General features: G+C 45.6%; 1 protein-coding gene across 2 annotated transcripts in view; it reads right to left on the bottom strand.

Annotated features, from left to right (window-relative positions):
- Positions 1-25,566, bottom strand: part of LOC138472766 (chloride channel protein ClC-Kb-like) — a 639,821-nt gene that overhangs the window by 309,051 nt on the left and 305,204 nt on the right. The window lies entirely within an intron of this gene.

Raw genomic sequence — 25,566 nt, 5'->3', positions numbered from 1 at the left:
TACATAGTCCCAAGGATCGAACAAGGCAATGTTCTCTCAGATTGTCAGTTGGGATTCTGTCCCTCTTTAAGAACGGTTGTATAATGTTGGTAACCAACTCTGATCATAGACAGATACTAGAGAGCCAAGAGGAAACATAAAGACAGTTAATGGCTCTCGATCGAGTGGACTGCAAGTTATTGCATCCCACATTAGCTAGCATGGGCATTGATGGGTCCCCGTTCAGTACCATTAAACAACTGTACACAAACAAACGCTTATGTTTCTAATGGAAAGAATCGGGAAGTCTACATTTACTTTCAATATTATGCATCTAGCTGTGTGAGTGGTGTGAGAATACGCTGCGATTGTTTTTGGTCTCCACAAGCTACTGATTCCTAAACTGGGCTGTGTTGGCAATCAGACCACTGCATAGCTCTGTTAGCCAAGTGTGCATTGCATGTCCCCCATCTTGAAATCATCCATCCAGCAGCCCACTCTCCTGCAACTTTGTGTGAGGGTCACTACCTCTTTTATCTGCATTTTTCTAAGACATAATTGTTAACCCTGTTCTGAAAGTCACATGACCCCGACAGCAGGAATTAGAGGAGTCTCCTCTTCTCCACCCCAAGCATAGTTTGTGAACCACTGTAATTGTGAGAAACTGGAGTTTTCCAACTATACTAGACAGCTCAGGGAGGCCTATGATGGCTTGTCCCAATTCTGCGTCTTCACCACTATACTGATGCCTTCCAGGCAAAGAGATTTCTCGTTAGTATGGCTGGACCTACACACTAGGCTACGGATGGGGTGGGGGAACACTCTATAAATCTCCTGTGTGGACTGAATTATGGAGCTGCTGGCTTTCACGTCTCCCGGGATCACCCCAGTCCCATCCCTTCGACTCCAGCATGTAACATTCACAGGAAGCCATGAAGACCAGGTTGACTGTTTTGCCTGAGTTGTTGAGGACAGTTTATTTAATTGTTTTTGTTGCTAAGGGTTCTGAAAGGTTGAGGTCCAGAGAAAAATGTGGACGGAGTGGCTAGCGTTGTGACGAGATCTGTGATTTCTTCCAGAGAGGCTTTCTTGATATGAGGCGGGTAGAAGATCAGGTGAAAGCCAATTTCTTGGACATGGGAAGTGAGAAGCTCCATCAATATGAGAGACAATGGATCTCCAAGGCTGCATCTCCATGAGGTCTTGTGGATGTCAGCCAGACTCCACCTATCCTCTCTATGGGGTTCATGTGATGGATGCTGTAATAAGTGGGAACAAAGTTATCAAGGTTGTACGAGGAAGTGGGGTGTTACATGTTACTATAATTAAGAGTGTGGCAAGGTTATGTGTGGTCAGGAGAAATGCAGTGTCTCTGCTGTCAGGTACTGCACAAGGTGAGTGCATGAACATGAGGCTGTGTGTATTTGGACAATGTTTGTGAGTGGGACTTTGATAAGGCTGTTTGGGGTTTAGAGGTGTGTTGAGGTTGGGCATGTTCGGTATTTCAGTATATAAGCATGGAAGGGAATAAAGGGCAAGGAGTCGGTGTGATTCACATGCTTACTTGGGTGAAACGAGCAGAGATGTTGATCATTGGCCCGTTCCATGCCCTAACCGGACAAACAGAACGCGTCCTTCTTTTCATCTGTCCTGTGCAGAGGGTGCTGAGGTGGGGCCCTGAAGACAGATGCTAGAGAAGTGGCATGTGCACTGGGCAGTCAATCAGCAGCACGGAACAAGTGTGCAAGAATCGAGACGCAGATGTGTCTTTCTAAGAGCCTCAGAGGCTCAATGGCAGGCGTCTGCTGCAGATGGGAGGAAACACAATAGTGCAAGGTTGCTCTAGTACTGCAGGAACTACGTTAATGTTGCTCTTTATGTCCTGGTTGATGCTACTGGAAGGTTCTTCAGACTTTCCTGGTCACATGACCTTGACAGCCAACCAGGAGCAGAGCCATGTTGAACAGCGTGCCGCCATGGTGAACAGCATGCCTGAGCCTCAGTTGCTCAAACTCGGGCTACTGCTTCAGAGGGGAGGGAAACGAGTGGTGTGGGGGCTGCCTGAAGTATATCCATATATTCAGAAAATCTTTCATTACGGGAAGAAATGCCTGGAATGATAGGTTGCTGCTCTCTTATTTATTTGTCATTTGTAATGCAACTATACACAACATATACAATCACCAAAGACAAAGCCTGGTGTTCCAGCATTCAAGACGCCCTCCTCAACAAAGTTAAAATGTTCCAAGAAAAAAATAATAACAAAACGCAAAGCCCTTCCCCACCAGGGCACTCCACACCCGCCCACCCTACCTAGTTCTCACTCACAAATACCCCTCTTTGTCTTCAGAGACGTCACCGAGACAGAAGTGACCAACCTTCTGAAACACATCACACCCTCCACCTGTAAAGGGGACATCTGTCCCCCCACATCATTAAAGAATGTGAAGACCACTCACCCCCATCATCACAGCATTCATTAATGCCTACTTCTCCACAGGAATCATACCACAAGACCTAAAAGAAGCATAAGTTTGCCCACTCTTAAAAAAAACAACACCCTAGACCCCGCCTACCCCAACAACTATTGTCCAATTACTACCGTTCCCTTCCTCCTCAAAATCCTTGGCAAAGCTGCCCACATACAAATTCAACAATATCTGGTAACCAATGCCATCCTAGGCAGAAGACAATCAGGCTTCCGCAAAGGTCATGGCACAGAAACCGCCCTCCTAGATCTTAAAAACCAAATCACCAAAATAATGGATACCGGCAAACCAGCCCTCCTGCTCCTCCTCGATCTCTCCACCGCGTTTGATCTTGTTGACAACAACATCCTCACCTCCCACTTGTCCAAGGCCGCCCACTTCTCTGACAAAGCCACTGCATGGATTACCTCCTTCCTTGAAGGAAGGGCCATGAAGGTCTACTCTGACCAAGCCCACGCAGCACCCACCACCATTAACTGTGGAGTACCCCAGGGCTCTTGTACTGCACCCACCCTTTACAACCTGTTCACCAAACCTCTTTTTGACTTACTGGACGTGCTTGGCATAGCTTACACAAACCACGCTGACGACACGCAAGTCCTCCTCCCCCTCTATGGAAACTACGATCACAAATCAGAAACTCTCCTTCAGATATATGCCACCATTCAAGCTTGGACGCCAATCAATGGTCTCTGCCTAAACAGGGATGAAATGGAGATTATCATCCTGGGCCCCAAGAAAACCCTCTCCAAACTCAATACTAAATACTCCCACTTCACCATTGACCTCACCGAAATACCTGTCTCCACATCTATAAAGACCCTTGGCATCTACTTAGACTCCACACTCTTGATGACAAGACAGGGGACAATGCCATATCTTCCGCCTCTGCCCACACCACAAAATTCATAATTGCCATGAAGCCCTTTGAAACCGCCCAAAACTGCCTTTCCATAGCCAGAGCCACAATAGGAGCCAGACTCGACTATTGCAATGTCCTTCTGGCAGGCACCTCCACAAAAAACATCAATAGACTACAAATTACACAAAACAATGCGCTCCGCGCAGCCCAACACATTCCGAAAAGTAAACACGTATCACAGGCCAGACGCAAAGCACATTGGCTCCCAGTCAAGGAACGGATCAATTTTAAAATCCTCACCATTACACATAAATACATGAATCTCTCTGTCCCATCCTATCTATCTCAAACTATATCCAAAAACATCTCAGCCCGCCCAACAAGAAGCCACCTCGCCAACCAACTCTGTGTACCCGCCATAAAAAGGACCAACGCCGGCGGCATTGGCTTCCCACATATAGCACCGAAACTATGGTATGCCCTTCCCAACGCACTAAGAGCAGAACCTTCCTCACTCGCCTCCTGCAAATCTCTCAAAACAACACTATTCACATAACCCCCCCACTCCATCACGTCTCAGCACCCTGCCAACCCACTAGCTGCAAAAAGTGCCCATGTAACTACTAGGCATTTTTCTGTAACCAGAGATGTACATGTAACAGCGCCACAATGCCCTCGGGCTGCTGTGCGCTTTAAATAAAAATATCAATAAATAAAACAAGTGTTTTGAGGCACAGCAAGGCCAGGCTTGGGGCGGTGGGAAGGCAGGAAGGAGAAGAGTAGCGATCCTAATAGGCCTTGCGACATTCAGATCGTGCTAGTGAAGTAGCGAGAAATGCAGGGGAGGGTTGGTGTGGAATTGCAAGAACTGTGCGGAAGGCCCAAGAGAAGGAGAGTGTGAGGAGAGGCCAGGTGGACAGGGCCAAGGGGAAGAAGAGCATTGAGGGGCGTGTAAAGACGGAGGCCAGGTGTCTTCAAGGTTACTTCATGAACTTTTATTTTTAAGTTCCAGGAACCGTAAAAAGACCACCAACCAGTTCACAAGACAGCAAAGAAGCATACTCAAAGGATAACATTCCACAGCCAAGGATGGGCAATCCACATTCCATCCAATCCATGTTCCATATCAGTGTTCCACCTACTACTATGCACATACATCACAACAGGGCACTCACAACTAAGTGCAATTTTAAGGGGCTAAAATGGCTCCACCAGTGCAGGCCAGCCAGAGAAGTGTAGGCGGGGGGCCCGTGAGGGCAAGTGCAGGATGAGGGTTGGGAGGAGGTGGGGGATGGATGTCAGGGTAGAACAATTGCAGGAGTAGACTGGGCAGGAAGAGAAAAGGAACGTCTTGAGGAGGTGCCAGAAGGAGATTGGGCTCAAGTCTGAGAGGGTCAGAGAGGCCATTCCAGAGTGGGGCGCCTGCAGAGGAGAGAGATCTACCCCCTGCTCTCGGCTTGGAAAAATGTCTGATTTGCAGAGAGTTAGAGCTTGATGAGTGAAGGGCTCTAGCAGGGAGATATTTGGTGGAGAGTTGGATGTAGCGGGGTCCCAGTCCGCAGAAAGCCTTGTGGATGATGCAGAGGGTCTTGAACTTGATCCTTGCAGCAACCAGGAGCCAGTGGAGAGATTTAAGGGATGGAGAAATGCAGTCCCTGGGCTGGAGGCCAAGGATAAGTCTTGCAGTGCTGTTCTGAATTAGTAGTAGGGGGGGAAGCGAGGAGTTAGGCAGATTGAGGAAGAGGCTGTTGCAATAGTTGAGCCTGGAAAGAACCAGAGCTCTGGAGACAGTGAGTTTCTGGGGGAAGGTGAGGAAGGGGAGTATGCCTCTGAGGAGGTGCAGCTGAAGTGGGCCTTCTTGTCCAGGTCTGTGATATGAGGAGAGAAGGAGAGAGAGGAGTCCAAGATGATGCCATGGTTTCTTGCTTCACAAGAGGGTGAGGGCAGAGGGCTCAGGAGGGTGGCCAGAGTGTGTTAGGGAAAGAGGGAGGGGTCCCGAAGCGAAGGTTCTCTTTCTTACTGGCATTAAGGCAGAGGCCATTAGTAGTGCACCATGCCTGAATAGCAAACAGGCAGTCAGGAATGAGAGAGGAAGAGGAGGAGGAAAAGGAGGGCAGCTTAAAGGAGAGCTGCGTGTCATCAGCATAACAATGTAAATTAGGAAAGAAGGTGGAGATCAAATGGGCTAGAAGAGCCAGGTAGATATTGAAAAGCCAGGGCGAGAGGATAGAGCCCTGAGGGACACCACAGGTGGAGAGTGAGATGGTGGAGAGAAAATGGCCCAGCTGAACCTGGGAAGGTTGGTCAGAGTGGAAGGTTGTCAAACAGTCCAGTGCCAGATCCATGATGGCAAGGGTGTCACAGATATGCTTTTTCAGGATGGCATGATTAACCATATCAAAGGCAGAGGAAAGGTCAAGAAGGATGAGAATGGAAGAAGGGCTAGAATCGAGATTAGTGAGCAAGTCTTCATGGGTGTTCAGGAGAACAGTTCCCATGCCTCTGACGGCTCTAAAGCCAGACTGGCGGTCCTGGAGGCAATCAACAGATCCAATGTGGTGGTCAAGCTGGGAAATGGCCAGCTTCTCCAAGAGTTTGCCCAGGAAGAGGGTAGTGGAGACAGGGTGATAATTTACCAGACAGGATGGGCCGGCAGAGAGTTATTTGTGGAGAGGGTGCACAAGGGAGTGCTTGAGGAGTGAAGGGAAGGATCCAGTGGCAAAGGAGTGATTGCAGAAATCGGACAAGGCTGGAGCAAAGGAGACAATGTTGTCCTTGATAGTTCTGGAGGAGCAAGGGAGCACCTGTTTGGATGAGACCTTCATAGAGCTGACTTGTCTAGAAACCTCATCAGGTGTTATGGGAGAAGAATAGGGGAGTAGGAGGAACTGGGAGAGGGGGCCAAGTGAGACCTGAGAGAATGTGAGGAGGAAGGATGTGGGGTAGAGGTGTGTGAGGAGAGGATGTCCTGTGTTTTGGAAGTGAAGTGAGAGGCCAGAGAGGTGCAGAGGGCCAAGGAGTGCAGGGGAGAAGTGGAGACTTTAATAGGGTTGGTGAGTTCCTTGCAGATTTCGAAGAAGTTCAGCCGTGTTGTTTGTGGCCGTGGAGATGCAGGTTTGGATATATGCCCTCTTCTTAGAGCAGATGGTGAGTCTGTATTGCCTGTGAAACAGGCGGCAGGCCAGTTTGTCAGAGGATGTGCCCAAAGCCTGCCACTTCCGCTCAGCCACTCAGCACTTGCGTTTCAGAGCAACAAGATTGGAACCATACATGGAATTTCCCTTGGAAGCAGGCTTCATGCGGATCCTCATGAGTTGAAGGTTAGTGAGGACTGTGTCAGATTGAGAGATAGTGGAAGGGGTTGGAGGGGGAATGAAGGTGGCAGAAAAAGCGGCAGCTGACACTCGCTTCATCGGTCGAATGAAGGAGTAGGAAGCTGGCAGTGCGGTCGGAGGCTTAGCCGGGGGATATTACCCAATTTGCTCGAAGAGATTTGCCCGCTGCCGATTCAGCCTATTTTCTTTAGAATAGTTTGATTACATAAATATGTTGGGGGTGGGTTTGAGTTAATAAATCACATTGGAGGCTGAGGGGGGTCTCCCCTACACATATTTGTGGTCAAAACGGCCACACACAAAAATGGTAAAATCGGCCGCCAGCAAACAAGTTCGATCAGATCCCACAGATCCTAGCTGGGGGACCAAGGATGTCCAGGTGAGAACACAGGAGAGAATGATCAGACCAGGAGAGAGGGTTAATGAGAGGGATGGAAGTGGGGAGGTCTGAGGAGATGAGAGCATCCAAGGTGTGTCTGACAGAGTGCGTCAGACCAGAGGAAAGAATGGAGATGGAAAGAGTGTTACAGAGGTTGCAGAAAAACCCAGAAGCCGCATCAGGGGAATCGATGTAACAATTGAAGTCTCTGAGGAAGAGGAGCTTGGAGGAGGGAGTTAAGAGAGGAGATGTGAGGTCATCCCATTTAGAGGGGAAGTGTGAGACCTGGCCAGGGGGGCTAGAGATGGTGGCTAGAGTCAGAGAGAGGTGAGAACAGACACCAAGCCTGCAGACAAGGCATTCGAAAGAGGAGTAGGTCTGGCTGGGTAGGAAAGTAGCAGGTACCCACTCGGGGAAGATGAGGTTAATTCTGCCCCCAGGCCGTTTAGACTTGGGTTTAGAGAGGATCTTGTAACCCTCAGGGAGGAGAGTATCAAAACACGTTACAGAGCTGTCCATGAACCATGTCTCAGTGAGAGCAAGGCCATCTAGGTCAAGGTCTTCAAGGAGGAAAAAGATGCCAGAGTAGTGATGGCAGCAATTGAGATGCGGGTGGCTAAGTGGAGAAGGTTGCCACTTTTGAAGGTTTTCTGAGGCGGGGTTCAGAAGTGTGGTACAACTATCGGAGATGGCAGAGGAGCCAGAGGGAGGACTATGGAGGAGAGGTACGAGGGGGGGGGGGGATTGGTGAGAGACGGGAAATGCCTATCAAGAAGGAGGAGGTTGGGTTTAGAGTCCTGGGCCATGACAGTGCCATTATGGGAGACATTAATGAAGACCCTGGAGGAAAGGAAGGATGCCATGAGTACCTCCCAGCGGGTGCCACCATTAATGGGAGAGGAAGAGAAAGGGGAGAGTAAAGAGACCATGTGGGGAACCCAAAGATCTGGAGAAGGAACAACAAAGAAGATGTCGGTGAGGGTCTGCCTGGAAGAAGCATTGACATATGTACCAGCAATGGCCAGGCCAGGGTTGGAGACCAGAAGATCCTTCTTGAACTTTTTCATTCCAGTCTTTGACAGAGGGGTAGGATAGGTGATAAAGAAGCAATTAGAGAAGATGGGGGAGATTAGGAGCACCACTGAGGAGAAAGCGTGAAGAAGAAAGGGGGGGGCTGCTGAGCACGACCCAACTAGCCACACAGCAAAGCCATGATCAGGCGAAGTGTAAAAGGATGAGGAAAAGGTTGCAACATACAGCAGGAGAGCACGACAATTGGAGGCTAGAACAGGATCAGAGAGACCGAGAGTGATAGGAGGGGGGGTCAAAAAGCTAAAAACAGCAGCAATCATAGGAGCACACAGATTTGGCTTTTCTACAGGCGAGGAAAAAGCCTACTTTTAAAAACACAGCTAGAAGTGTGCAAATAGGAAGATTTGACCTTTTTATAGGCAAGGAAAAGGACTACTTTTTAAACACAACCAGCAATGTATATACAAGCTTTCAATGGCCACAAATGGCCTCTGCCTTAACGGGGACAAGACTGAGATTCTTATTTTAGGCCAAAAATCCACTCTAGCCAATCTAGACTGTCTCTACACCAAATTTAATATTGACAACTGCATCATCCCAGTACTTTCATCTGTTAAGACCCTAGGGGTCCATATAGATGCTACAGTATCTATAAACAAGTAAGTGAGTGCTATTGTCTCCGCCTCCGCCCTAAGCACTAAGCACCAAACTCATCAACGCCATCAAACTCTTCTTAACCAAGTACAACTGTCTCTCTTTAGCTAGAGCTAACAAAGGGGCAAAGCTTAATTATTGTAATACACTGCTTGCCGGTACATCCTCTAAAAACATAAACAGACCCCAAACCACCCAAAACAACGCACTAAGGACAGCCCTAAGTATACCAAAAAGAGATCACATCTCGCAAGCAAGAAAATCTGTTCACTGGCTCCCAGTCAACGACCGTATCACTTTCAAAATTCTTACCACCACACACAAATGCATCAATTTCACTGCATCTTCCTACCTCTCAGACACGTTATCTAGACCCACATCTACCAGGCCTACAAGAACATGCTACACCAACCAACTCACCATCCCGCGCATCCACAGAGCTAAAGCTGGAGGAATAGGCTTCCCATATCTTGCCCCCAAGTTATGGAATGCACTCCCCTCTGCACTCAGAGCAGATAATTCTATCCATGTATTTCGCAAAAATGTGAAAACTGCGCTCTTCAACTAAACTCTTGCTGTATCCCTCCTTTCTACTCTTTCACCTCTCGCATGCTGCGATACAAACTAACTGTACTTATATGACCGCAATATGTTTGCCTGTTTTGCTATCTATGTAACTAAGCTGTGACTTCTATGTTCTGATACCTATGTAACTAAGTTGTCACCACTCACTGTAACAAGCGCCACGATGCTCCCGAGCTGCTGTGCGCTATTCAAATCTGAATAAATAAATAAATAAATGTGCAAATGGGCCGATTTGACTTTTCTACAGGAGAGGAAAAAGCATACTTTTTAAACACAACTGGCAGTGTGCAAATAGGCAGATTTGGCGCGTGTGGTGTAAGTCAGTAAAAAATGAAGGAGGCCTTTATGTATTGTCTGTGAAAAAAGTGGCAGTGCAGGAAGTCACTGAAGTTGTAGCCGGCCAATATGCAGCAGTGTGGAAGAAGCGGGGAGCGAAGTTAAGCTCATCATGGTGCTCAGGGGAAGTAGCACAGAAGGGAGAAACATGGAACTGGATGAAGCGAAGAGACAATGGGATGGGGGAGATGGAGGCAAGATCAGAGCTCAGCTGAGGTGCAGAGGAACAAGAGCGGTTGCATCAAGGGGGAGCGCTCTGCAGGGGAGACAAGCAGACCAACGAAGTGGGACCCTGCTCGACGCTCACAGGAGGCAGTATGTACATGATTGAGATTATTTGAATATGCAATATCCCAAAATGTCAATCATGACTGCTAACAAGCCTAGTGTGCACCAGTCTGTCAACAATTCACTCATAACTTCCTGTTAATACACATTTGGATTGCACCTCAGTTTCACAAAACAATCAATTTCACTTGACTGATGATGACTTTCCACAACATAACCCTGCTTAAACATACCCATAATATTTCCTCTCTTGTCAGCTTCTTTTCTGACAAGGAAGGAATTGTTTATCCAACCTGTTAAAGCTTGGGTTTCTGCCAATGTAAAACTGTGTTGAAAAGGTCTTCACTTCTAGGGTTAACACGCAACATAGAAAAATACAGTTAGTAATCCAATCGTTTAATTCTTCTTCTCCATATAGTACAATGGAATATGAATCAATTCAATAATGACATATAACAAATTACGAATTCATCAACCCTGTCTATGATATATGAACACTGTATAAACACAAACACTTGGGGAAAATATTAAAAAATGCTAATCCACATCAAACCAAATATACACAAATATAAAAAATGCAAATCTGTTCTCACACATTCACGCTCATTTACTCCTCAGTTAAAGGCATGGTCTAGTAAAAAAATGTATTTACAAAATAGATAGGCAACATAAAAAAAAATATTAGCATTCTCTTTTTTAAAACTTCCTATGTAAAATGTTGAGCTATTCAAGCTCAAAATTCGCAAAAGCAAGCACATGGGCGCACCCATTTTGTGAAATGGATGCCCTCCTGTGCTGGCTTTTGCGGCACTAATGAAGGAAAAGCCAGCCAGCTGTAGTAAACAAAAGCTGCCGCTGGGTGGCTTTCCGTCCTTTTGTGCTGTACGTGGAGGACGGGGACCGGAGACCAGAGCAGGAAATCTGCAGCTGAATCTCGGTAAGTGCTATTTATTCTTTAAAAAAATAAGCACTAGCTGTGTTTTTTTTTCTAAGTTTTCCGGGCTGGAGGAGCCCGGAAAACTTAGAAATAAAACCGCAGCTTTAAAAACGTTGTATTTATGTTTGCGGTCGCTTTTGAAGCGACCGCAAACATAAATACAACGTTATTGTGTTGGAAAACGCTGCGTTTTTTCTTTCCAAGTTTCTCAGGCTCCTCCGGCTCGGAGGAGCCTGAGAAACTCGGAAAGAAAAACCGCAGTGTTTTCCAATCCACGGGGAGCCCGAGAGCCCCAAATGGGAAAGCAGATTCAGGCAGAAACAACGCGGTTGTTTTCCGCAATGCCACGTTGTTTCTGCCTGAATCTGCTTTCCCATTTGGGGCTCTCGGGCTCCCCGTGGGTTGGAAAACGCTGCGGTTTTTCTTTCCGAGTTTCTCAGGCTCCTCCGAGCCGGAGGAGCCTGAGAAACTTGGAAAGAAAAAACGCAGCGTTTTCCAACACAATAACGTTGTATTTATGTTTGCGGTCGCTTCAAAAGCGACCGCAAACATAAATACAACATTTTTAAAGCTGCGGTTTTATTTCTAAGTTTTCCGGGCTCCTCCAGCCCGGAAAACTTAGAAAAAAAAACGCAGCTAGTGCTTATTTTAAAAAAAAAATAAATAGCACTTACCGAGATTCAGCTGCAGCTTTCCTGCTCTGGTCTCCGGTCCCTGTCCTCCGCGTACAGCACTAATGAAGGGAAAGCCACCCAGCGGTAGATTTGTTTACTACAGCTGGCTGGCTTTTCCTTCATTAGTGCTGCAAAAGCAAAAGCCAGCACAGGAGGGCATCCATTTCACAAAATGGATGCGCCCATGTGCTTGCTTTTGCGAATTTTGAGCTTGAATAGCTCAAAATTTTACATAGCAAGTTTTAAAAAAGATAATGCTAGTATTTTTTTTTTATGTTGCCTATCTATTTTTTAAATAACATTTTTTACTAGACCATGCCTTTAAGTGCCTTGTGCAATCTTACATCAATTGGGAGGATGTATCTTGCATCCACATTCAGAACAAGACAACCCTAATGACACAGTATGCTAAAAAATGTATCTTTCACCACAAGTAGTCTTCACTCTAATGTATACAATTGTATACAATTATGGTACAAAGGATAGTTTACAATTTCATTTAAGCCTGCCCAACATGTTTCGTTGCAAAACGGCTAAGTGACCAATAACAATAACTTCTTCACGGGCATGTGTTTACCTACGTTCTACAACAGGGCCTTTTTAATGCGGTGTTTAATGATCACACAATATCATTTATGTCTGATATTATCCATGTATTCAGAGGCAGCACCAACCCCTTCTGAACACTGCAGCTATTCCGACCTCTGTGTCTTCTTCGGCGACAATGACTTCTCCACTTAGCAACTCGTTCATCCAGAGCTCTGTCAATAAACAATAGTTGACCATTGTATCATAGAGTGTATTAATAACTCTGATCCCATCACATTGTCGGTGCCGTGCCATGAATTGTTTATCCAACCTATTGATGCTTGGGTTTGTGCCAATGTAAGACTGTGTTGAAAAGTTCTTCTCTTCTAGCGCAACATTTTGTGCAACATTTCCAAATCCTGAGGGACAATATTATAGAAAATGTCATCCGCATTTCCTGGCAGAAGGGTTAGGAGAGATTTAAATCTAACTCTTAAACCATTATCTGGGCTCCCACTGGACCAGACAGTTTTTTACTGTCTTAATGGGCACGAGAAGAGCCAACCCGTATGATCGGGATGCCGTGAAATCGGGATTTACCGAATTATTACAAGTCAGAATACAAAGACTACAGAAGAATGATGCAATAAGCCCAGATTTGATAAAGGCAAATCGCCGAAACACGTCTCATCAGAAGGGCACTTTGTTTGACGTATCATTAAATATTGACTGATGAAACTCAACTTGGCGCATGGTCTCCTTGAGTACTTGTCTTCATTTTAATTTTGAGCTTTCTTGGCTTTTTGCCGCTATACTGTAGTGAGACGCTGTCACGCGACAAGAGTGTGAATAACAGTTCACTAGCAGCAAGTGATAGACAAGAATCTTTGAGACAATTATAAGTCAACTTATCGGCGTCGCCAAGCACACCAGTTATAAAGATAAGAGCCATTGTTTTCAAAAAACATTGTATAAATAATTGTTTGAATAAACAGTTTAGCTACAATGGTTCACATGATGTCTGCATGTGCTTTCTTATTAAATTATAACACAAAATCAGCAGTTTATATCCTGGCGTGTTCTTGCATGAAAGTCTATTTTGGGATTGCTTATCGACACAATGGGGCGGATTACAAATTTGGTGGTAGGGGTAAAACACCCAGTAACTGTCATTTTTGGGGATCATTATAACTTTTGTGGTGGAGGAAAAGTGCAGCTAAAAGTGGATGTAATTCCGTGAAAGTACAGGTTTGTCGTGGTGGTCAATGATTGACCTACAGCCAAAAGCTGGAGGTAAATCAGGCCCCCACCGGCAAAAAACAGCTGGTATTACCGGCACCAGTAATTACCAGTGCCAGTATAATACTGGCAATCCCCTCCATGGAGTCCAAATGGGGATTTACCAACCTTTATGCTACCTGGAATATCCTAGTATTACCGGGATATCAGGTGGCCGAAAAGGTAGGTCAGTTTGCCAGTATCCCACCAGAATTACTGGCAGGATACTGGCAACCATATAATGACCCCCATGGATGTTGTACTGCTCCTCCTATCTACAATATTCATGACCAAAACATTTTTTCAGTTTGCTAGTGTGTGCTGGTAAATACCTCCATAGAAAAGCATTACCGCATGAGGTAATTACCGGGTGCAGAAATGATCCCTGTGGGGTCCTATGGGACTCCAACGTGAGGAATAGTGGAAAGGTCTGCATGACTTGGAATTATGCAGACTTTTTGTGGGCACCCCGTAATTACTGCATGCTGTAACGGTAAAGGAGTTTGGATGTATTACCTGGGAGACTCAAGAAAAGAAAATGCTTGAATTAAATTACAGACATTGCTTTGTTTCTGAACAAAACCGTACCCAGACCAATGTTTTTGGTTCATATTATTTCATATGTGTGAGTATATGATGTTTTACATGTATTTTTGTTAAACTTTTTCTTGTTCAGTTTGCTTCAGCTCTGAAATTCTGGAGACTACCCAATGAAGGGTCATAGTCAGGACTACCAGAAGTGGGACATTCAGGGAGTCACACTCTGCTTACTTTGCAATATATTTTCTGCTAAAGAAATGTCTTTGTCATACATTTTCTTGCCATTGACTTGCCAAGAGAATTGGCCCATTTGAATATTCTACGATGGCATTTGAATTTTTATGAGCTGTCACATGCAACACATATAGTTGATAATTAATGCAGTCATATGGAATTTTAATTTTGATGAGTTACACAATGACGAGCTAGAACCCAGAATTAATTTTAGCAAGGAGTGAGCCTAAACGTTTTTAATGTATTTGCTTTATCAGTCAGTGAGAGTAGGATATCCAAGATGGAGGACTGAAGGGGGCAGGTTATTGAAATATGGCCACTGAAATTGAAGAGGGAAGATTGTTTCCTTGCTGCTTGAGAATTAGGGCAGATCACTGCCCGTTTGAAACTTCCTGATGCCTTGAGGGCGAGATGTGCCCAAAACACAGCCCAGCGCTTCATGTAGCTGTACTGACAGATGCACAGTCATGCAACATGTGTTGAAGCGGTACTAGTACAGCTACCTTTTCTTGACTGAGTTTTATGAATTTCCTGTCTCTGCTATGCACAGCGGTAAGCAACGCAAGGGTCAGATGGACCCGCAGCACAAGGCAAGACCAGTCAGGAGTTATCGGTAAGATAGCTCAGCGGGTTGAGCGCTCGCTGCTGCGAACTGAGCGTGATCTGCAGGTCGCAGGTTCGAATCCCAGCAAGGCCAACTCAGCCTTTCATCCTTCCTAGGTCGATAAATGAGTACCAATTTCGGTTGGGTGATATTGTATGTAAAATATGTGCTCTGTAAAGTGCTTTGGATTAAGGCGCTATATAAATAACACAGCATTATCATTATCTGGATCATCTACTATTCTTCATCTACCCACCCCCTCTATCCATCAAGGCATCTATATTTGGTCTGTCACATCGCTTCCATGGTAATGATTCTCCAATCTATTTTGTCCTTCTTGTCTTTCCGTTTGCATCTATGCGACACCATTTTAACTGCCGACAACTCCTTGATGGCATCCCACTCCCAAAATCACGATCCATATAAAGCGAAAAATCCCTCTTCTACCGTGCAACCCCCACTTGTGGCTGCTATCCACATTCTATAGAACAAGAGAAAAAGGTAATCCACACCATAGGACAGAAAAATTATATGTCCTTATTCATTAGAATTCATCGAAAATTGTTCTGTGCTCCAAAAAGTCACATTCTACCATCTTCTTCCCACCTACAGGTCCCCCTCAAGCAACATTTATTTATTTTATTTATTTATATATTTGTAACGCGCCGAAAGCTCGCAAGCATCAGGGCGTGAAATGGGGCTCATTTATTATTATGTTCTTCCATTTCAACCTTCCAACACATCTGAGTCTCTCGTTCATGAAGATTGCAGCTGTGCGGTATTTTGAAGAACCAGTCACATTTGTAGCTGACTTGAGTTTTGCGTTGGAAGCCGACTTGACCTTTTCTCACCAAGTAAACATGGGCGTCAAAGTGGACTTCCACCATCTACGCTGAATCCTGCCAATAATAACTACTACACACTGAAGCACTCTCGTCATAGTTGCAACATCATGGCTGGACAGTTGCCAAACGTTTTATCTTGAATAACACACCATTAAAATACAGAAGACACAAAATTATCCCACCCCGTCATTTATAGTCTACAAATGTGATCACATATCTTCTGCTGTGAATTGTTTCAATTCACTCCGCATGAGGGAACGGGTCCATTTCATGACCTTCTGCCTTGCACACAAGGCAATATACGAAACAGCGGTGACCTGCATCTCCATGGTCTTCCAATCCTACCAGCAGAACGGACACCCAACAACAGGCACCAAGAACCTGATCGGCCCACCTCTTACATGGGGCCTTGGCTGTCCAATGGTATCAGCATGCCTTCAAACCCAATGATCGCCAACTGGGCCCGTCAATATCTCATGGGAGTTGCAGATAATCATTGTTCTTTTCCTGCTATCCCTTCCCCAATGTGCTCTGAAGGGGTCGATTGGCCGCAAGAGCACTGTTAAAACCTATAACCAAAAGGATTTAATAAAACATGCAAAGATGTTCTTGCTTGCTTCTTGGTCTGACACTTTACTCCTTAATTCCACTTCACCTTCTCATCAAATCTTTCCACTGCTTGCTTTTTAGACTCACTCGCTCATCTCACTTCTTCCCATACCTAACTTTTCTGGCCTCCATCTTCTTTCTGTGTGTATTTATGGTGTCTTTGTACAATCTTTAACTACCTTCCTGGTTTGTCCTCTGCTCGGTGCTACAATAAGTCAATTCCAGGCAGAGGCCTTGGGCACAAAAAGCATAAGGGGTACATGGGTGAACTTTTTTGAACATCAAATCTGGCCTCATTGTATGGGGTTCCTAAATGTCACTTGGCCCCAGTCGGCATAGATCCTTGCACTGGCCCTTGTTTTCCGGCTCGTCTTGGTGTCTTCAGTCTTCTCCTCGGTCCATGCTGGTTCTAGCTGATCGCAGTGTTGCCCATCCAACTTTAACTCTTCCACTTGGATGGCTCTCATACACTGGAACTGTCTTCCGCCATCTGTATGTTTAGCCTCCTACCACTCTGCAACTTCATCATGTAGTTTACTTTAAATGCTTTTTCTACCCATAAGTCCCCCTATAAAAGTCCTACAACTGAAAGATGTGAAGATGAATAGTTGTATTTGCAGCAATTCGTGACTATTCCTATATACAGCTGTTGCTGTGTACAGCACTTTGACACATTTGCCACAAAAAAATGAAATCAATGAGTTTGGGGATTACCATCAGAAATGTAGATGAGAAGGGGCGGGGTGAGACGAGCGAGTCCGTAGTAGAGCTGGCACATGGGAGTATGCCAGTGGGTTCAGCCTCACAGAAGGGAGTGCAGAACATGAATGGTGCCCAAGAAATGCCAGCAGGATGGGGCATGCAATGGTTAAAGTTTAGAAAAAAATAGGAACTATAACACCTGCATCCCCATTCATGCCATCCCGCTGCCCAGTGCTCGCCCGCCTGTCCCCCACCTTTCCCGAATACAAACTCCCTACCCGCCGTCCTGCCTCTCCCCCACTACACCCCCACCCCCCAACACTGTGTTGAGCAAATGTATTTTCAAAATGGAAAGAAACACAGTTAAAGAAAATGCTTCTCATCACCATTGCTTTCCTTCAGTGCTCCACAGAGCATGCAACTTACTGCACCATTCCACTTTGCAATGACCCTCCTTTTGCACTGCTTAAGGGGCCAATCAAAGTGATGGCTTAGGAATGGGCTTCGTTTTCCCAGCAGGCAATTGACATAAACTAAAGCTAAGCTTTCCTTTCATGGTAGCTCAGAAAGCTGGGACGCCAGTGAATCACTTGCAGGACACAAACTGCCCTTCGCTCACCCCACTCGGACGAAAAAAGTAAGGGTACAATGGCAGAGGAACGTTGTACCTTTTAGTTCCCACCCATTTCGATCACTGGGTGCATTCAGAAGGTCCTTGACCAGGGAGAGGATTTGTTGAGTTTACACTAGAAAAGAGCCAATGTGGTGCACTGGAGAGAGGGAGAAATCAGACTCCTTACGAAGGAAAGAGTAGTCTACACAGGGCCACGGACGACTGTATGGCTCAGAGGCGCAATCTCCACTTTCTCTGACTTTGCATTACTGATTTGGTTTTATGTGTATCAAACCTATTGTAGGTGTTTTAATACACTTTTGGTCAGGGCCAGTGCAAGCCCTAGGCAAACTAGGCCACTGCCTAGGCTGCGGGTCATCAGGGGCACCAAAGAGCAGGTCTTCCCCTCTGCTTTCATCAAGCACTAAAGAGGTGCAAACCAGTCTGACTTAAAGTAGCTGCATAACGTCCTCCTGCAATTAGGGGGTGCCCTGCTGCAACTCACAGTGCTCACATGTCTAGGATTCTCTAACATGGAAGTCGTAGTAGGGCTATTGCCTATTGACACAGTTTTGAGCAGCAGAGTGCATAGTCTAGTTGAGATAAAGGCACAGAGGCCTAGCAGGAAGAAATGTTGATAAAACAAGGTGGTGAGAACTGGGCAACTCACACCAGATAAGCACAGAGTCATGGTAGAACCCTCCTGGCACTTCTGGCAGTAGAGCATGGGCCAGGGGAAGTACACCTCTCAGGTCGGAACATGGGGAACATGGGGTCAGTGTAGAGGCCTCACGCAAGTTCAGCAACAAGGAGTAAAGGTCCTTATCCACATAATCTCAGAATGGATTGAAGTGTGTTGTGCTTGCAGCACATTTACTCGAAAACATTTTATTTTGCACGAAGACCCTGCTAGACCTGACTGCAGGCAATGCTGGGAGGGTAGCTCAGTGTAGTGATGCTGCAGTGATTTTTTTCTCAAGTGGAAGGAAGTAATGCATATTTATTTATGCGACTTGAAAAACAGTTCATGAATAAATAAGAGTTTATTTTGAGCACAGCCGATATTTCGATAGTTGAAATCCTTTATATCTTGGTCAATTCACAGCTGCAAGCATAATCAGGCATTTCTTGGAATCTTAACAAAAATGCCAAATTAATTTGTACATTTTTGAGCTAATTTGTAAAGCAACATTGAATTGTAGAGATCAAGCATTACTATCTTTGCCAGTTGTCCATGAAATAACCGAAAATAAAATAACGAATGAGAAATTACCGAATTTTATTTGGTCGAAAAATTAAAATTACTTTTGTATTTTTGCGCTTTTTTCTTTTAATAATGCAGGGGGAGACCCCCTCCGACGCTACCCATACTTTCTCCTACATTAACTTTCACCCTTTCCCCACCCCCACATATTTCTTTTATAAACTAAGTACAAAAATATCTAAACAATACGCATACCATCTATTAGTATATTTGCATCCAGTGCAGGTTATAATTCCAGGATAAGCATGCTCGCTGAAAATATGTGCCTGTTGAGGGGAAATGCATAGTAGTCAACCTGTCAATGTTTTAGCTGGGTATTCTGATGTTAAAATACTGGTGAAACATTAAACTTGCTGTGAAAATTATTACACAAATTGAATATTTTGGAATGTCATACAAGCAATGTGATGATGGAAAAAGGTGTGACCCACCAAATGTCAATCAAAATGCAGGGACGGAGAAACTAATAATACAATGGGTGAGCTATTGAACATAGAGGAGGATGATGGCACTTTGCCTACAGTGCCCTTGTGCTCCAAAAACGCACATATGCTCCAGCCAAGCTACACTGCCCTGTAGTCTTAGGACTTACTCCCCCGCTTTCTCCTCCCACCTTCTTTCACAGTCTGAGATTGGCTAATGGGCGTACTGAGCAGACCGGGAGTGGAGACTTTCTGTGATGGGCAGGTGTATGTGCATGGGTGTGATGGGTGCAGTCAAGCAACAGCTGTGCTTACCACGGTCATCAGCCTGATTAAAGAATGCTCAATCACCAGGTGGATTTCCTGAAACACCAGATGGTACTTTTGGGTATTGTACCACCCGCTTGGCGAAGACGGTTGTTAACTCACTCCTGTTCTCATCTCCATCTTTGAGATGCCAAAGGAACTCTCTCCACTCGCCTGTGAATGTAGTCAAACAAAGGGTATTTCTCTGCCATCCCTGATACCTGTAAAGATCTGGACATAGATTCTAATCCAGCCAATGCATCATATAGTGTAGGTTGGTGTGTAAGAGTGATTTAATTGGACTTTGTTATGAAAAGGTCTAAAACTTTATGAAAAAACTGTAACTTGTGAACATGGTGGCCAAGACATGCACAAGGACAAATCTGGGATGAGGGGATTATATAGTAAGGAGTGGTGGGGTTGGTTGTTGGGGCGGCAAAGTTACCTTTTGCCTAGGATGGCAAAAATCATTGCACCAGCCCTGCCTTTGGTGTACAGATAGCTATATGCAAGCATATATATTGAATGCAGTTAAAGCAGAAAGTTGACAACAATTGGTCCTGAAGGAGTCATTGAGGAGGAAGAGGGAGGAGGGGGACATGCCCCTTTTATCTCCCTCTGGAGTCATAGATTGTGTGCCCCTTCACTGGAGTCAATATGTCATTCATAAACAAATGCAGTTTGGATCCTTGTGAGATATTTGTTTTTGTATATTAAACATAGTTAAGCAGCAAAACACATTGGCGTGTTCCTTAAATGCACCCCTTAAATGCTTAAATTGTGTATTTACCAATTGACATAGAAAGGTATAAGGACTTAATAACTGCAGTGTGTTCCTGCATTATGGCAGACATTGTCATGCTCTCCAACACCAAGTCATGTATAATAGACATACAATGTACAATAGTAATAATGTTAGAATCATTCGGTAATGATGGTGGCTACCTCTGAAAGACTGTTTCACTGCTCTCCCCAAGCAAATGTAACCGAAGCAAGCATTCTTCTTGGACACCTCCCAGTTTCCCGTTCCTGCACTATCCACAAGACCAACAAGCCACTCTGAAACTAAAGCCCATCACTCCAACTGCGGGGCTCAGGCCTACTCCACACCCAAAAATGTATTGGAGATAAAGAAACAAGATCATGGATGTGGCTATGGATTGGACCAACCACAGATGCACACAAACTTCAGGAGAGTTGTCTATATACAAACCTGTTTGGTCCCATGAGGACTGAGAAAAGTCCTAGTACAGTACCTCAGTCAAGTCATGTCTCATGTGTCTCATGTCTCACCACACACATTCCACAACCCATCAACAGGCAACCAACACTGAATACCACAAACCTCAACATGGACGCCAAACCACAGGAACCTCATCCAAATCACCCTCAGGACAACCAACATAGCATCCCCTATAAGACCTAGAAGTGGAATCTCACACAAAGCTGGCATAGCAAACATCATCACTGGCCACAACCTGGAAGCACTCTTCACCACTGAAACCAGGCTGACAACCACCACTACCCTCGTCTTGGGCATCCCCATTCCCAAAGGCTACAGCTTTCCAATCAGGAGGACTTGCCATAATCCACAAGTCATAGTTTCCTTTCAACATACCCTCTGCCCCTAGTGCCCACAATCTGCCTCTTTAAAGCACTCTACTGTACAACCCTTCTCCCCCAATGGCACCGCCCCCTTCAACCTCAGTTACAGACAGCCAAAGACCAAGAATCATGAATTAATGAGTTTGCCTACTAGGTAACACAGCCAACAAGAGCACACAGTCGACCCAACTCAAACAAATGCAACATCCTGGAACTCATTAACTTTGCCAATATCCTATACAATACAACCCTGCATCTCAACTGGCCAGATCACTTTGATGTTCCCGTCAACATACACAACGTCACACTGACTAACTGCTGCCAGCCCCAAGCCTATCGAGCAGACATCCCGACCCTTCAAAGACTTTCATTTAGAACTACTCAGGGAAGATTTAATCAACCTTGACACACTCTACTCATGACCCCAAACCAAATGCTGCAACACCCTAATAGAATAACTCAACATCACCCTCCAACCAATCATCAACATACATACTCCAGAATGACAATGACCCATCACAACCAAGGCATTTGCTTAGTGATACACAGGAACACCACATCACAAAAAAGTAACAGAAAAGCTTGTGTGCACCCAAACCCCCATCTGTCCTGATGCTACTTTAAGAAGTCCAGACTGCTAGAAAACAAATGCCCACTACAACAAAAGCTTCCTACTACCAGAACATCATAGCCAAAGCCAAAAACTAGGTTCTCTTCATGGTAGTCCAACAATACATTACACCCCTGTGTGATTCTCCCATAACACTTTCCACTGAGAAATCCACCATCAACAACTTTTTAGAGGACAAGATCAGCAAGATCCCCCAAAACATTGACACTACAGCAAAGCAGAAAGCCTGGTAGCTACTCATCCTAACGGGATATCAAGGACATGGCCTACCTTTGAAATGACTCTCTATGAAAGACCTTACCGAAGATCACTGCATCCATCTAAGCAACATCCTACTAGCAACTTCCATCATCAAGCTACTATCCATTTAAGACCTTCACCCCATCCTGCCATTCATCAACACATCCTTCACTCAGTGCACCTTTCCAGCACCTGCAAAACCTGACATATCTTCCCCTTGCTCAAATACCCAACACATGTCCCTGGTGGCCTCAGCAACTGTCACCGCGTCACACAATTCTATTTCCTAGGCAACATCCTTGAGAGAGCCATAGCCATCCAACATCTGACACACATTGATGCCAATGGCTTCCTATGGACCTACAGGCTAAGAAAATGCAGAGGTAACAAAGAGACAGCTACTTTTAGAGTGGGAGACCATGAGTCCACAGTAATACCCCTTGCCAGCCACAACATCCACCTATGCATAGAGGATACACAACTCTACCTGAAAATATCCATTGAATACATCCTGCAACTCGTGGCCTGCCTTTTCCAGGTGCAGACTTGAATGTCCAACACCTACCTCAAACTACAGGCCTCAAAGACATAATTTCTACGCCTCGCAACACTAGACACCCCCACATCCAGACGTGGCTGTCCACCATGAAACTTCAGAGCTTCACCCCACTGCTAACACACTACACAAAGTCTCTTGGATACCACATGGACAGCTCCCACTTCTTCAAAACACACATAGCAAATACAGCACAGTATCAACAATCCCATCTGTGCTAAACCAAGCTTCAGTCTCCATACAGTTCCTGTTCCTATATTACTTAGATGAAGGACATGTCCTGCCCAGTGGTTAAAGTGTACGAAAAGAAGTAGTGGAACTATGCTCCCTGCTGGCTGCCCCCACAAACCCCATCTCCACATCCCTCCCATGTACAATCCAAACCCCCAAAAACACCTACTGTTTAAGGGAATGTTCAGTGCAATGCACTCAAGTGAAAGTTTCAACTTCTTCCTACGCTTTTATTTTATAACCAAACCATGCCAGAACTGTTTCTTTTTAAAATAAATGTATGGGAACAGTAACACCTCAAAATAAAAAGTAGAGGAGCACCACTCCCAAGCGCTCCGCCCTCTTCGACCACTGGTCCTGCCCCCTGGCGTACCCATCACCACCACCATGGTCTGTGGGAAGCATCTGTCACCCTGCTGCTTGCATCAAAGGTCTTCAAATACAAGTGCATACTTGGCTACCTCTACAAGCATGAATCCACATCCAACTCGCACCCACCCTCCGGAAATTTGGAAACCGAATCAAGACCATCCTTTTCAATTAGCTCCTTCTTTAACCTTATAAAATACACACTCTACTCCCACTTTTCTGCACGTGCCTTTCAGCTCCTCGGGATTAAGTAGGAGGGCCTTTGCGCTGCTGCTCCCTTGATCAACACACCGACGGTAACAATAAAACACAGGTGTTGCAGAAGGCCTTAAATTATGACGACCCCAGTGCCAAAGACATTCTCACCACTTCCAGATAATTTCACACAAAGGGTACCAATCAGGGGTGTTGCTAGGTTTGGAAAACATCTGGGGCTAGGCGTATGTCGGTACTGTCGAGATGCGGAGCTAGCTAGCCTTTTGGTTGTAGCCCCTGAGCTTCTATACGCAGAACCGGGGCTTTAGCCCACTGGCAATGCCTCTGGTGCCAGGCTTTCACTACAAACAGAAAACTAGGCACCTGGCCCATCCCTCTCTAATTACTGTTTTTGTGTCCATCCACGTTGCCTTTCACACAGTCTATTGTTGACTTGACCACTAGGCTTTGAGGTCATAAAATGGCTGTTTTTGGTGCTTGCTTTGTAACAGAAATTAAATGTACTCCAGGATAATAAAAACGGACATACTTCAAGGGTCCTCAGAACATATGATGAGCCCTCACTATGGGCCTCATTAGGAGTATGGCGGTGCAGTAAAAAACGGCGATAACAGGGCGTAATTCCGTTACCACCACATTACAGCACCGCTGCACCACAAGTTGGTGGTAAGGTGGAGGATAAACCTTCAACAAAAAGCTGTAAATAAATCATACACCTTACTGCCAAAAATCAGTGGAATTAACACCAGCAGAAATTCAGCCGAAATCCGCATGGAGTCCTATAGACTCTAAAAATACAGAACTCACACCACCCTACTACCACTTGTATTTCCAGGTAAGTCAGCGGGGCCAAGTGGCGGTAACAGCAATCAAGTTTGGTGGGATTTCGGCAGATCTACCACTACAATACTGACAAACTTGTAAGGAGGACCATTAATGCCACGACTTTTAGTAATGGCCTATTCAACTCTGGGAAGCCGGCCTCATGAAAACATTCCCTTCCCCTCCAATCACGCTGGCGCACCCCTACCTAATTCCTGACGTCCTTATTCGTGCTCTACTTCAGCTGGGTTACAAGCACTAACCTGCTTCCTTTAACCTGCCCCGCCTCTGTTTGAACCCCACCTGCTTGGTTTAACTTCCTTCCCCACAGACCGCTTCAGTCCTTGCCTTTTCATTTCCGGGGCAATCTACTGTCTGGAAGCATGAAACGAGGGGATGGGCGCGGGCGCAATACACCAACTTCCAGACAAGCCCTGGTGCTTTGAGATCTGTGCAGTATGTTTTGATAATGCAATTTATTCTGTTCCAAATCAGTACCCTGGCGGCCTCAGAATGCCTGGGCTGGGCTTGTCCGAGAGTTATAAGGGCAGTGCCCCTCCCCCACCCTCGTAGTCACCTAAAGTAGCTGTGTAACGAGTGCAGAGGCGTTGCTGGGAGGGGGCAATAGCCGTGGGTCTTTTTTTGTAGCCCCGGATAGAAGCTCAGGGGCTACAACCAAAAGGCTAGTTAGCCCCGAGTCCCGACATTAGTGTAGCCCTGATCTTTTCCAGACTCAATTAGAACACAAAATGAAATACCTGCTATATATGCAGTCACCCTCTCGAAGGCACGCCAATAAACAGGGCAAGATCTACTGTGGAGCAAATTATTACCCAGAAATAGTGGGGAAATTGCGTCTGCCTTAACACACCGCCCCACTGCACGAGGAAGCGGTTCCGCTATAGATCCGGACTCTGTAAAGGAGCGCCCAAAGGGGGATCCGCTCTGCATTGCTAAATCTCGGTGCCTTGTACTCTGTGGCCAGGCTTTGCTGAAGATGTGTGTGTGCCCATTTCAACATGATGGTCGGGGGACCCCTGGCAAGAGCGAAAACCAGTCAGAGGCTCCTCTGGGGTGTAAACATTACAATGGCGACAAAGATAATGTGAATCGGGACCACGTATCACAAAACGGCCAGCCAGCAAGGATGCTAAACGCTAAATACCCGCTGAAGAGCTATAAATCTTTCTTTGTCGGCAAGTGGCTGATGTGGAGGAACCAGTGCTAGAAGGTATTGAGGTAATAACACTGCTGTATATACCATGGCATTTGACGCCCGGAAGGGCTCCAGGAAACACCGCTTCTAATGCGACAAGCGCTGCAAAGGACACTTTTTAAGACCTAGAACGTAAATAGAGAAAAGAGTATATTGCTGTGTTACAAGACTGTGCTGACTGGCAA

Source organism: Ambystoma mexicanum, chromosome 8 (genome assembly GCF_040938575.1).
Source record: "Ambystoma mexicanum isolate Mex_15411 chromosome 8, UKY_AmexF1_1, whole genome shotgun sequence".
Classification (NCBI taxonomy): domain Eukaryota; kingdom Metazoa; phylum Chordata; class Amphibia; order Caudata; family Ambystomatidae; genus Ambystoma; species Ambystoma mexicanum.
The sequence above is the reverse complement of the archived record's forward strand: the minus strand, read 5'-3'. Positions and strand labels throughout refer to the sequence as shown.